We start from the raw sequence: 12129 nt of genomic DNA, 5'->3' as shown, positions 1-12129 counted from the left end.
ATATATATATATATATATACGTATATATATAATAAATATACGTATATTTTTTTATTTTATTTTATTTTAGCTTATTATCTTACCTTATATGTATCAATTTTTCATCATAGTTCATTTCAGACACAAAGTCCATAGCCCAGTCCCTTACTAGTAAGCATTATATCTATTCCATTCAATAAAAATTTGATAATATTCTATATAATGCATATGGGTTTGCATGAAAACGAAATTTATAGTTTGTATTATTGTACAATAAAGCCTATACATGCTTATCTTTATTTTAACAATATTTAAAGAGGGTAACGCTTACCCTAGAATGTTGGGTGATATTTAGGAGCCCTCTTGAATAAATGAAGTAATGTAAACCTTCATAAACTGCATTGCAGGAGTGAGGAAGCAGACATTTTTTTAGTAGTGAGAATAAAGGAAGTGCTGTCACATGACTTGGACCCAGGACACTTGAATTGGAGGGCAAGCATCCTAACCATCTTGCACACCTCTATAATTCATCTGATTGTATTTTGGGTTATTATTTCACATTATAATGTAGGCCTATCAATGTTTCACCTTAGTTTATTTTGGACACATAGTCCATAGTCCCTTTTAGACTATGAATAGAATATATACTATATAGCTTGTCTTAAGATGTTGGCTAATATTTAAATCTTGTGCTGTCACAAGACTTAAACCCAAGATACTTGGATTTCAAGGCAATTATCTTAACCACCAAGTACACCTCCATACTTTTAGAATATGAATAAACAATAGGCCAAATAATAACATAACACATTTAAAAAATAACTTACTAGTTTCTTTCTATAAGAAAGAAAGAAAGAAAGAAAAAAAAGAAATAATTTATTTTTGGGCGTCTAGAAAACAACAAATTCGCTGAGCCCTAGGGTAGTGTTGTCTCGATCGGCCCACTTTCGGCCTCTTTTTCGGACATCTCTGGGTCCACCCCTGCTGATTTAGAGGAACAGCAAAGCTAAGCTAGCCCATTAATAAAGCTAGGCCTAGCACACTGATGTTGGTGTGTACGTCTGTGCGAATTGTATAGATTAACAGATCATGGACCATTTTGTATCGCTTTTATAATTATTTATATAATGTGTTGTGGAGGATGTTTAAGCCATGTTAGCTGTGGTCTTTATTTTGGTCCCTTTGTCATCATTTCATTTTTGTAGAATTATCGCAATATATCATTGATTCAAAAATGATTGACCTTTAACTGTATCATTGGCTAGGAAATCTTGCCAGATATGAAATACCTGTAGATTAAACAATTACAGTAACACATTGCTAATATTATTTATATTATTAAATATATTATTTTTGTATAGCAATTATATATTAATAACTATATTTAATTATTATTGTTATTTATCCTGAAATGAATGTAGGAGTTGAAATATTTAATTATTATAACACGTCACGTCACTTGCATATCATTTCGACATCAAGCCTATATTACTTAAATCAAAGAGACTGGATTTTTTTTAAATGTTAATTTAATATTTATTGATTTAAAGGTCCGAAAATCTAGGGTATTTTGGTCAAAGCAAACTAACATTTTTTAGGCTTATTTTGTACAATCAACCTTATATATACTAAGCGGAGGTCCAAGTCACATAGGGCCTATCTTGCATAGTTTTTATATTCACACACACACACACCCACACACACACACGGGCCCACACACACACACAAACTACACCCCTGTTATCTCTAACGACAGTTCGCCATCAATTCGTGACCACCTTTGGTACTTGAATGGGGCGGTCTCGGGACTCGGTCTTCAATTAAATGTATAGTTTTATATTAAAAGATTAAAGATTGTTATTAATAGCAATAGTTCATTAAAAAAAGTGGTCTCGAATTAGAGGGGTTTCAGAATTAGAGGGGTCTCGAATTGGAGTGTACACTTTATCTATTTATAAGACTTAGTAGCGCCGAGTGTCAAATTCAATGTAATCCCAAAAGTGAAAATGATTCTGGACACTGTTCTGATTTATGCAGTACAAACGCTTATTTAATTAACTAGAAAACCTATTTTGTTGGTGTGTTCTTGCAGTTTTCATAGCATTAATTTTATTGTTTTATAATTTTAATGATTTTAACACCTTTGATTTTATACAGGTATATAAACGTCATCTTGAATCTGTAATTGATAAATTCTTTTGAGAACTCACTTTTTAACTATTGTCCTTGTTTATTGCATCAATCTCCACTGAAATAAAAGTGCTTATTCTAGATAGTTTAAATTGTTTTAAAAAATTATTTTACATTTTGATATGTTCTCTGTAAATTGTTTTACTGGTATTTTATATTAATGTTAAATTTAATTCCAATAGTTTATTTCTGATCTCTATGAATTTCATATAATGGTTGTTTGCCGCCATAGAAGGATTGAAACATATTGTCATACATAATTCTGGATTTATACCTTTGGTTTTGTCATGATGGAAAGAATAGAGGATTTGGCATATCACCTTTGCCAGAGTAAATGGTTTATATACTACCGTATTTGAACATGATTATCATCTTGAATTTCATTTGTACCCTGTCAAATGACAATAAAGAATATCGTATCGTATCGTATCGTATCTTTCAATTTAGGATATTTTCGGAGATACTTTTTTAGTTGCTTTAATTGGGTTTGAATTTCAAACAAAAGCCCAAAAACCCAGATTCCTCTTCTTCAACGTTCAAAATCTATATTTTAAATATACATTTTTTTTAGAGTTCCAGAAGCATGGACCGTTACATATTTGCCATTTTTGTAATGGCCATATTTGCAGGCTTATATCTCAGCGAAGCTGAGATGACATTGTCTCTACATCCCGATGGCGGAGGCCTTTGTGTTGCGGTGGAAACAAGAGTAGCAAATATATCAGTTAAATTCGGTAGAGATGGAGCAGGTTGGGTATGGGCCATCGGTCCATACTCGAATAGAGTAAGTTGTTTGTATTTTAGAGTAAATATACTTCAGTGCATGGCCGGATCCATGTATTGTTTAAAAATTATTATTAAAAATAGACTATTATCTATTTTTCAATCAGCGTTTTTATATGCCTATTCTTATTAATTAGATAGAAAAAAAAAGAAATGTATAATAAATGATATTTTTTACTCAAACATAAATTTTTTTTAAATCCAACAATGGCTACCATCTTGTGGGAGGTTAAAATTCACCACTTCTAAAAGTACTAGTACGTCAGATGTCACTCATGAATAGCAATCCAGTCGGGTAGAATATGTCTCAACTCGTTCCAGAAGAAATGTTGTTAAATAGCGCCATCTAACTTAAACTTGGCTTGTGTGTATGACATCACCGGTTAGGTAATGCGCAGCCTTAATTTATCACGTTTAATATACTGTTAAAACAATTTTCAGCAACTGGGTTTATTTGCTACTTTTTAAAACGTGTTACTCTACATTTTCTTTGGTCAAAATAATTTTATTCCATTTTATATGTATAAGATTTAAATCATTTAAAAAAACAACATTTTAATCTAAAAACTATTTGTGAAAGAGCCTAAATTTTAATTTTATTACATTGAGTCATTGACCACTGTATTTATGATACCACCAACAATCAATATCAATTTTGAAACTGTATTTTTCATTTGTATTCAAAATTACTACATTTAAGTTGTTTCTTTGTAATCAGCATTAAATTTATAATAAATTGTCCAGGCATTGTGTTGAATAGAAAATGAGGAATAAGAAGAATATGTGGTCTAGAAAGACTTCACGGCAACAGATTCATCAGTAGAGATATGGCCTAGGCCTGCTGCTTTACAAAGCTAACAGGAACTAACAAAAAATCATATTATGCCTTCACAAACTATTTATTACCTGATGAATGTTTAACTAGGTAATCATTTTCGCTTTTTACATTAATTGAAGTATTGCATGATACACTTACTTGATCCGTTATGGTATGATATGGTTGAAAAATAATTATGCTAATTTACACTTTAAATTATAAATAATTAAGTAATTTGAATATATATGTAAATTAGCGTTTAAATTAAATTAGCATTGTCAAAAATTCCAAACTTTGACCTTATTTTAATAAGCCAAACGGATAATAATTATAATTCAATATCTTAAATTTAGATTTTCATGTTGAGTAACACATTTTAATTGCAATTACTTAGATTCTATTATTCTCTTATATCAAATGATTATAATAATACATTAAGCAAATCATCAAAGTCAATATTGATTGCGAATTTTTCTTCGCAAATTTTCACATATCAATGTAGCCTAATTCACCAAAACTTCGATAACAAGTACTGACTGAGGCGATATTTACAGGTCACAAATGATATTTCGTTGCAATTCTATATGAGATATTTGAACTGTTCTACAAAATAAATGTTGTCAAACATAATGTTTAGATGGATTGAATGTTGCTAGAAACGTGGTTTTTTCCCTTCACTACACGGCGACCACAGGTCAGGAGCTGGTATGAATATCCTAAAGATCTGTCCACACTTTTACAAAATTTTACGTGACGAATTTGTGTGATTTTTACTATACTTTTTATACTGGAGCGTCAGTTAAATTATCTGTGTTCTCAGATACTGGTCTACAAAAGTAAAATTGTAATAACTTAAATTGCATTAAGGACGTGTACAAATATTTTAAAAGTTTCTAATAGGCCTAATCCATACACAATGCCCAAGAGTTGATTGATATCGACTATAAATAGAACCAATTCAAATACGGTACAGTACTTCTTACCCCTAAGAATTAATAGCAAATATATCTATACTATTTTTTAGGCGAATGCGCCAGTTCAAGTTATGGAAATGAAATTAAAACTGAGATCGTAAGTAGATTTACTTTTATTTATTCAATTTACATACCACGCAGTATATAAATATACTTACTCAACATCTAACAAAAAGGAACTAGATGATATATACATAACGTATTAAACAAATATAAAATACTAATTAAAATGTAGTTGTAGGGCGAGAAGGGAGCGAGTTTTTCGAAGGGCGTGCGCCCGCCCCCTTCCCTGCGCCCTCCCCTAGATACGTCACTGCGTATCAAGCTCTTAGGGCAAGTTCCTTTTTCAGTTGCATGAAAAAAACTAGGCCTAGCTAAGTGTCAAATTAATATGTGAGCTATTTAATAGACACCTAACCTAGTACCAATTTCAATTTAATGGATTTCACTTTCGTAACAGTGGCACACGTTGGACAATACCCAACAGTGCATTCAAATATAAGAAAAATAAACTTAAACTAGAAAGAGTAGTAATTGTCTAGGCCTAGACCGTTTAAAACTGTATCTGATCGTTTGCCTGTCAGTGTCCCGCCCGCTGGTATTAAAACTTATAAAATAACACCTTTTGTGGTCATGCCCTGTTAGTGTTACAATTTAAAAGTAGAATGCATAGGCTTGTTGGCCCAATGTAGGCCTAATGACGTGTTATATATTATTACACTAAATAGTGAAATTTAGAACAGCTCTGCAATTTTTCGATCCTCTTATTATTAAACTAGTGCAAGGCAAAGTTTTTTTTATTTATTTGTGGTTGGTAATTTGTGGTTTCCATATATCTTAAACTAAATATTTTATTTGGGATTTGCCTTGTCATATAGCGAAAAAAAGAAAATCACACTCATTGCGAAAATTTGTTTGTGTGTAAGCATGCCACAGGGGTGAGGGGTAGGGCTGTCTCTTATACACATCTAGATGTGTATAAGAGACAGCCAACTGGATCCGCCCCTGTGCGTAAAAAAAAAAACTACATATGTTTGGGCACGGCGGCAGGGTTGGCACGGCGGGTTTACGAAAGGACCGACCAAATGCTTCGCCTACGATGTGGTCAAAAGATTTTAAACTGTAGTAGGCTAGGTCTAATTTAAGACAAACCACTTATTAACATTATCACTATTGGTTTCTATATGACACTAGATTCGTACAATACAGAAAAGCATTTGTTGGAAAATGCAGGCTTAAACGCAGTAAAGATAAGCCACAGCGCCATTTATAAAACATAATGTTTTAACAAACTAGTAATACTGTAATGGGTTTAATTTTTGTAGGTTGTTCAGATTAGTTGGACGTTACGTAGGCTTACTTGCCGATCCTGATGAAAACACACGATTCAGGAGTATCATCCGTGGACAGATAATGTACGTAGAATATGACAGTGATGAAGGTGTGGATTATGGAGTGATGTCACCACACTCAGTAAGGCTTAAGTTTTAATTTTAATTTCGATTAAATTTGCATATGAAAATGAGATGTAAGAAAATACCTGATATGAAAATGAAATGTAAGAAATTATATTGTAAGCAGTAGGCCTATTGCAAAATCTTTTGAACAAAGAAACGATGATAGTCGTAATCCCCCCTACAGTCACTGATATGTTTCTGGCCCAACATGATTACTTTTTGTGTATTTGTTGTGTAAGTGTTGATGTTTTTATTGAACTACCCTATTAAAACAAAATTCTAATCACATGTACACTATTCAATAGCTCTTCTTCACTCAAAATATAATGTGTTGTACATTTATATTTTTTCCCCTTTAGGCTGTTAATGATTACGATGTTGCGTTATATATTAACTTTTAATTGGACAACTTGAAGGAACAACTGCCAGGAACAGAGCTATATTTCCAAAGGATGTAGAAGCAACCAGAAAATATAATTTGAAACAGTAGCTGTATATTACCCAAGTGGCCCACAGATTATGTTTAGACACGGAGGATTTCACTCCAAATTGACAAGAGAAGCTAGTGATTCGATATTTCGTTCTTTATTCGAACATTATCAGGAATTAAGATAATTTTGCCCATAGTGACCATATACCAAAAACGAGATAACGTAACTAGTAAATAAAAATGATAACTTAACTAACTAATTAAAATCTGCTTAATTGACCAATCAAATCAAACAAGGTGTGACATTAATAAAGAATAAACAAAATGCCTTTTGCTGTGAATCTCGATTGCCTTACTGCCAACTCTTTCCAACCTCTGTAAATGGTGTAAAAAAAAAACAAAACAAAAACAAAAACCCGAATCATGCAAATATGTGTGGCGGAAAATAAACGTTACAAGATGTCCTCAATTCATGTTAATTTTCTTTTGCGCAATTTTGATTGTTGAATGAAGAACGGTTGAATAAATAGTATAATATTTTATAAGAGCACTGAGGCTGAAGTTGCTTAAACAAATTATGAACGATTTTTTTTTCTCAAAAACCAAGTAAATGATCACACAGTGTGACCGACCACTAAACTAATTCTTCCATGGTATGACGAATATAGCAGTGACATATTCAAAGGCATAAAAAACTCAGATATTCGTTAATCTATAAAATGTTTGACAAAGGCACCAGAATGTTTTTTGTTATTCATATTTTTGTTATTTTCGTTTTAACACAAAAACTCTTGTATCGATAGTGCATGGGTATTGTTCTATTACTCGGTAGTACGACGAACGTAGCAGAGGCGGATTGGTATCGTTGACAAAAAGATCTTCCTTTCACACAGTCAGAATACAGCATTCTGATTGGCTAGTCATACACACAATGTCACCAAATTCTTTCTTTTGCTGTGGCTTTATTCTGACAAATTGGAAATAATTCCCATTTATGATATTGATATCTCAACAAATATAAGGGTTTTGAAAAAGATGCTTAGTTTGAAATGTGCAGAATAGTACCCGGAATCACGTACAACCAATTTTTGAAAAATTTGTCCCAAACTTCCCTTTGCCTTGGGAGGGCAGCATATCTAAAATAAATATAAAAGCAAATCAAATGTTCTGGTTGTTGATTATAGACAAAAACACTCTTTAGTCATTTATGATAATTTTGAAAAAAATGTATTCATTTTGAATGCGAGGTTATCATTTATTTTTAAAAACATATTATATATAATATGAAATTAAAATTTTACTGAATTTTACAACGATAGACTCATGATCGGTTTTACATAATATATGAAACTTACGTTACTAACATTTACATACATAATGCGATTATCATTGGAAGTGTATGGCTAACAAATCTATGTCATTTGTTACCAGAGCATCTCCGTAGATTTTTAATGGGAAAGATATATGTTGTTTGTTTACTTTTAGTGAGCGAAATGAAAAGTATCAACCGGATTGAAATATATTGTTATATTAATACAGCATCAATTTTTCAAAACAATATAAATGTGTAATTACTTGGGTGTGGCACTTTTGCCCCACTTGTTATTTATTTGTCATCGTATGTATAAATGATGTTTATAGGTACATTTTACACTCAATTATAGATAATCGTCTTGCAACCATCTATTTTTCAATATTATTTCAGTAACTTATCGTTATCGCATACCGGTATCAAATGTATTGATAATTTTAAAGGGTATGCTGTGAAAAAACTATTTGAAGTTAAATGTTAAGATTTTAGGGAATTGCTCTTGACATATTAATAACGGTATTTCGTTCTAAAGAAAACCCTAGTTTGTTAACTGAACTTTATTTTTCTTGATTTTCAAAGTCCAATTGCACATTTATAGTGCACATGCACATTTACATTCACCTGTACTATTCACATTTTGAGGATATTTGGGTCATCCATAGTTTTCAACATTTTCAATAGAGTTCAAATCATACTCTTCTGTTTGACCACCTCCCTCCTGAAATATGTTGATTTGTGTAATTTTGAGGTTGTCTTTTCAACATGTTCAAAAATAATAAATGGCCCCATTTGACTAGCACCCCTATTATGAGGACGGGACACTATCTGAACGTGCCAATGATCAAATAAATACATTTTCAACCCTATTAAGGGGACACTGTTTAACGTCTTGTTATTTCATATATTATACTCCTTAACAGTCTACCATTATGCCAATTTGTAACTTTAACTCTCAAAAGTATGAAGTTGTGCACTTACCTTAATACTATATGCATACGCATCCATAACGGAAACCCATGAAGTAAAGTAAATCGTCGTAGAATATACCTACTATACGCTCTGTTGGCTTTAAGAAATATATCAATAGGTTCAATCATACGAAATGAGTTTTATTTACAGTTCTACTCCATTATATTCATTGCATAGCAATTTACAATCGTAGGCCTAAGTAAATGATCACACAGTGTGACCACTAAACTTAACTAATTCCTTCGCATTACGAGTTAGCGGTGACAGATTCAAAGGAGGAAAAGACTCAAATATATGTCTATATAAATGTTTGACGGAAGACCTAATGTTTTTTTTTTTTTTTTTTTGTTATTCCTATTTTTGTTATTTTTCGTTTTAACACAAAAACTCTTGTATCGATAGTGCATGGGTATTGTCCTATTACTCGGTAGTACGAGGAACGTAGCAGTGGCGGATTGAATGACAACGAAAAAAAAAAAGTATTTTCAAAGTCCCCCACTTAAACGAATCCTCCACTGATTATTATGACGCCATTGCGAGATTTCGTCAACATAACTTTTGGTAGGCCTATCACTTAATCGAAATAGATAGACATATCCGTGTCAAAGGCTGTATAATTATTGTTTAATAATGGCTATATACAATTCAATTGACGAACTATAATTTTTTGAAATTAGGAAAAACAGTAATCCTATGTATGTAGGTAATATTAAACTAGTATATACGTTCAGTACATTGTCTTCACAATAAATTTAGCCTCTGATAACCGTTGCACCCACAAAATCGATCTAGTGGTTTCTGAGATGGTTACGAAATGTATACACAATTGCGTTTTTACTCGGTTTTGGTCCGGAAAATACGTACCGCACTTAGAAAACTGAACAGACAAAATTCATGAGTCATGGGTAACTGTTATTCTTTCCATTCGCTTTTAAAAGTGGGGTTTTAATTATAGAAGATTGGTGAAAAGTGGGAATAAAAATCGATATAATGTCCCCCTACTTTGAAAAGTGTGGGGGGAAGCGCCCCCTGTTCCTCACCGATCGACGCCCATGTATAACGCCCTAATAAAAATATTTTTGTTTTACTGCTTGGCGGAAATCAACCACCGTATATTTTGGCTTTTCCCCATGTGACAAACCGTTATCCTTTGAATTAGGCCTATTTTGTTTTCGTCGGGTATTTACTTAGGCCATAGAGAAAATAGAACTATTTTCTCTATGCTTAGGCCTACGCCATGGTTCGATGCACATGACATTATTTGTCCTTTGAAATAAGCAAATAAACTGTAGGAACGCGTATTATGTTTGACATTTAATACGGTAGCTCAACTATATTGTTCATGGTATTTGTGCATCATGAATAGGCCTATATTTTACTTCACTACAAGGAAGATGACGTATATTTTAATGTCATTATTTTTGGTGCCCATGCAAATAATGTTTACATTTGCCTATCTGAAACACTGACGCGCCCTACTCTGGTAGGAAGAAATATTTACGAGTTATATGAAAATTTGGATGCTGGTTATCTTTTATTTTGTTGGGCCAAAAAAAAGCTACTTGGATGAAATTCACATAGTTATATATATTAAGAATCGACAAGAAAAATTAAAATCTACGAAATTATATACCGTATATATTTTTTATTTTACTCAATTAGTCATTTTCGTCTTATTCCTTCCGATGTTGGCTGACGTTCTTTGGACAACCGTACCTCCTTGCTTTAAACATTAACAATGTATTAATAAATAATAATAATGTCAATTTCGTGTATCTTCGATAGAATCATATTTAAAAAATAATTCATAATTCACACCCTGCCCCTTGTGATATTTTGATAAAATCTTTGTATGAAATTCCAATAGGCCTACTAACTTCCCTGTTTATCTCACTTTTTTTTAATTTTTGTTATCAACTCTTGTAAATTTAAATTTACAAAAGTACAAGTACAGTCAACAAGCATTTAATAAAATATTAAATATTTTATTATTTAGATCAGACGTTTGTATTGCTTTCATAAACATTGTCCAACATACAGGTAATCATACTTTACTCTTCATTGGGAAAAAATAAATTTACAAACAAAAATACTTAAAATTTTTAAAGTGCTGCGATTTGTCATTTCTTATAGTTATTAGGTTATACTGCAGTGTATAATAAAAACTAACAGTGGGTTATGCGTTAAAATCAATCAAAATGAATAAATTAGCCGAGGTCTAGCCTAGGCTAGGTCTAAACGAGTGACTATATCATGTGAGTGTGTAATATTATGGAAAATAAGAATAAAACGTAAAATTGTGAAAGAATAAAGGAAGAAGGAAGAATAGGAAAGAGATTTGGAGCGGCTGAAAATATTTCCGAAAATATACAATAGTAGTCAATATGCTATTATTGCATTACGTTTATGTAAACAATTTTGGGCACTAATCATCAGAGGTCTCGGTGCCACAGCCTACATTTTTCATAATTCGAAATCGAATAGTGAGTAGATTTCCTGTACAATTAAAAATCGTAACGGTACTGGGTTTGGTCTACAGGAGTTCGTGCTTCGAACAGGTCATTCCATTCATAGAAGAAGCCTTTTAATGCTATATAAAATTGATTATAAGATAGAAAAATATTAATCTTCTTATTGTAGTAGTGATAGATACTATGTACACGTTTAATTATTGTTATTTATTCGTTATGACATTCGTTATGACATTATATATATAACAAACTCGTTGATAAGCGACGCCATAACAACAAATATCCAAACCTATTATTAGAAATATGTAGACAATTTACGTATCACTTAACACATGATACGGTACACGATTTTGACGATCGATAATAATGTACATGATGTTAGGCCTAAAATTGAAATTGAGTACTTTATCAGCTAATAAAGAACCACCGTTTGCTACGGTATAACATGTACTGGTAGTTACTGGGTCAAATTATGATTTTTTTTTTATAAACGAAATGCTAAACAGATCATGTTAATATTTTGAGGTGTTCATGGGACCATTGAGTTTATGGAGGGTCATAGTAGACATAACTCTTAATATGGAATGGAGGATCTATTTCGACTCTACGCATAGGTGTCCTGACAATATAGTGCAGTAAAACATTTAACGGTATGTATAAATAAATACATAATGTAAACATACTATATTTCATAATTTCGACCTTTATAAGTCTATACTTTTTGATATGGTTCAATAAAACCTATAT

General features: G+C 31.8%; 1 long non-coding RNA gene across 1 annotated transcript in view; it reads right to left on the bottom strand.

Annotated features, from left to right (window-relative positions):
• Positions 1-8973, bottom strand: part of LOC117122774 — a 12909-nt gene extending 3936 nt beyond the window's left edge. The window contains exon 1 of the long non-coding RNA XR_004447747.1: positions 8921-8973. This is a non-coding gene — a long non-coding RNA (uncharacterized LOC117122774). The remainder of the gene's footprint in view (positions 1-8920) is intronic.
• Between the last annotated feature and the right edge of the window lie 3156 nt (positions 8974-12129).

This window comes from Anneissia japonica, unplaced genomic scaffold (assembly GCF_011630105.1).
Source record: "Anneissia japonica isolate Jap-2015-1 unplaced genomic scaffold, ASM1163010v1 scaffold288142_len361356_cov169, whole genome shotgun sequence".
Taxonomy (NCBI): domain Eukaryota; kingdom Metazoa; phylum Echinodermata; class Crinoidea; order Comatulida; family Comatulidae; genus Anneissia; species Anneissia japonica.
The sequence above is the reverse complement of the archived record's forward strand: the minus strand, read 5'-3'. Positions and strand labels throughout refer to the sequence as shown.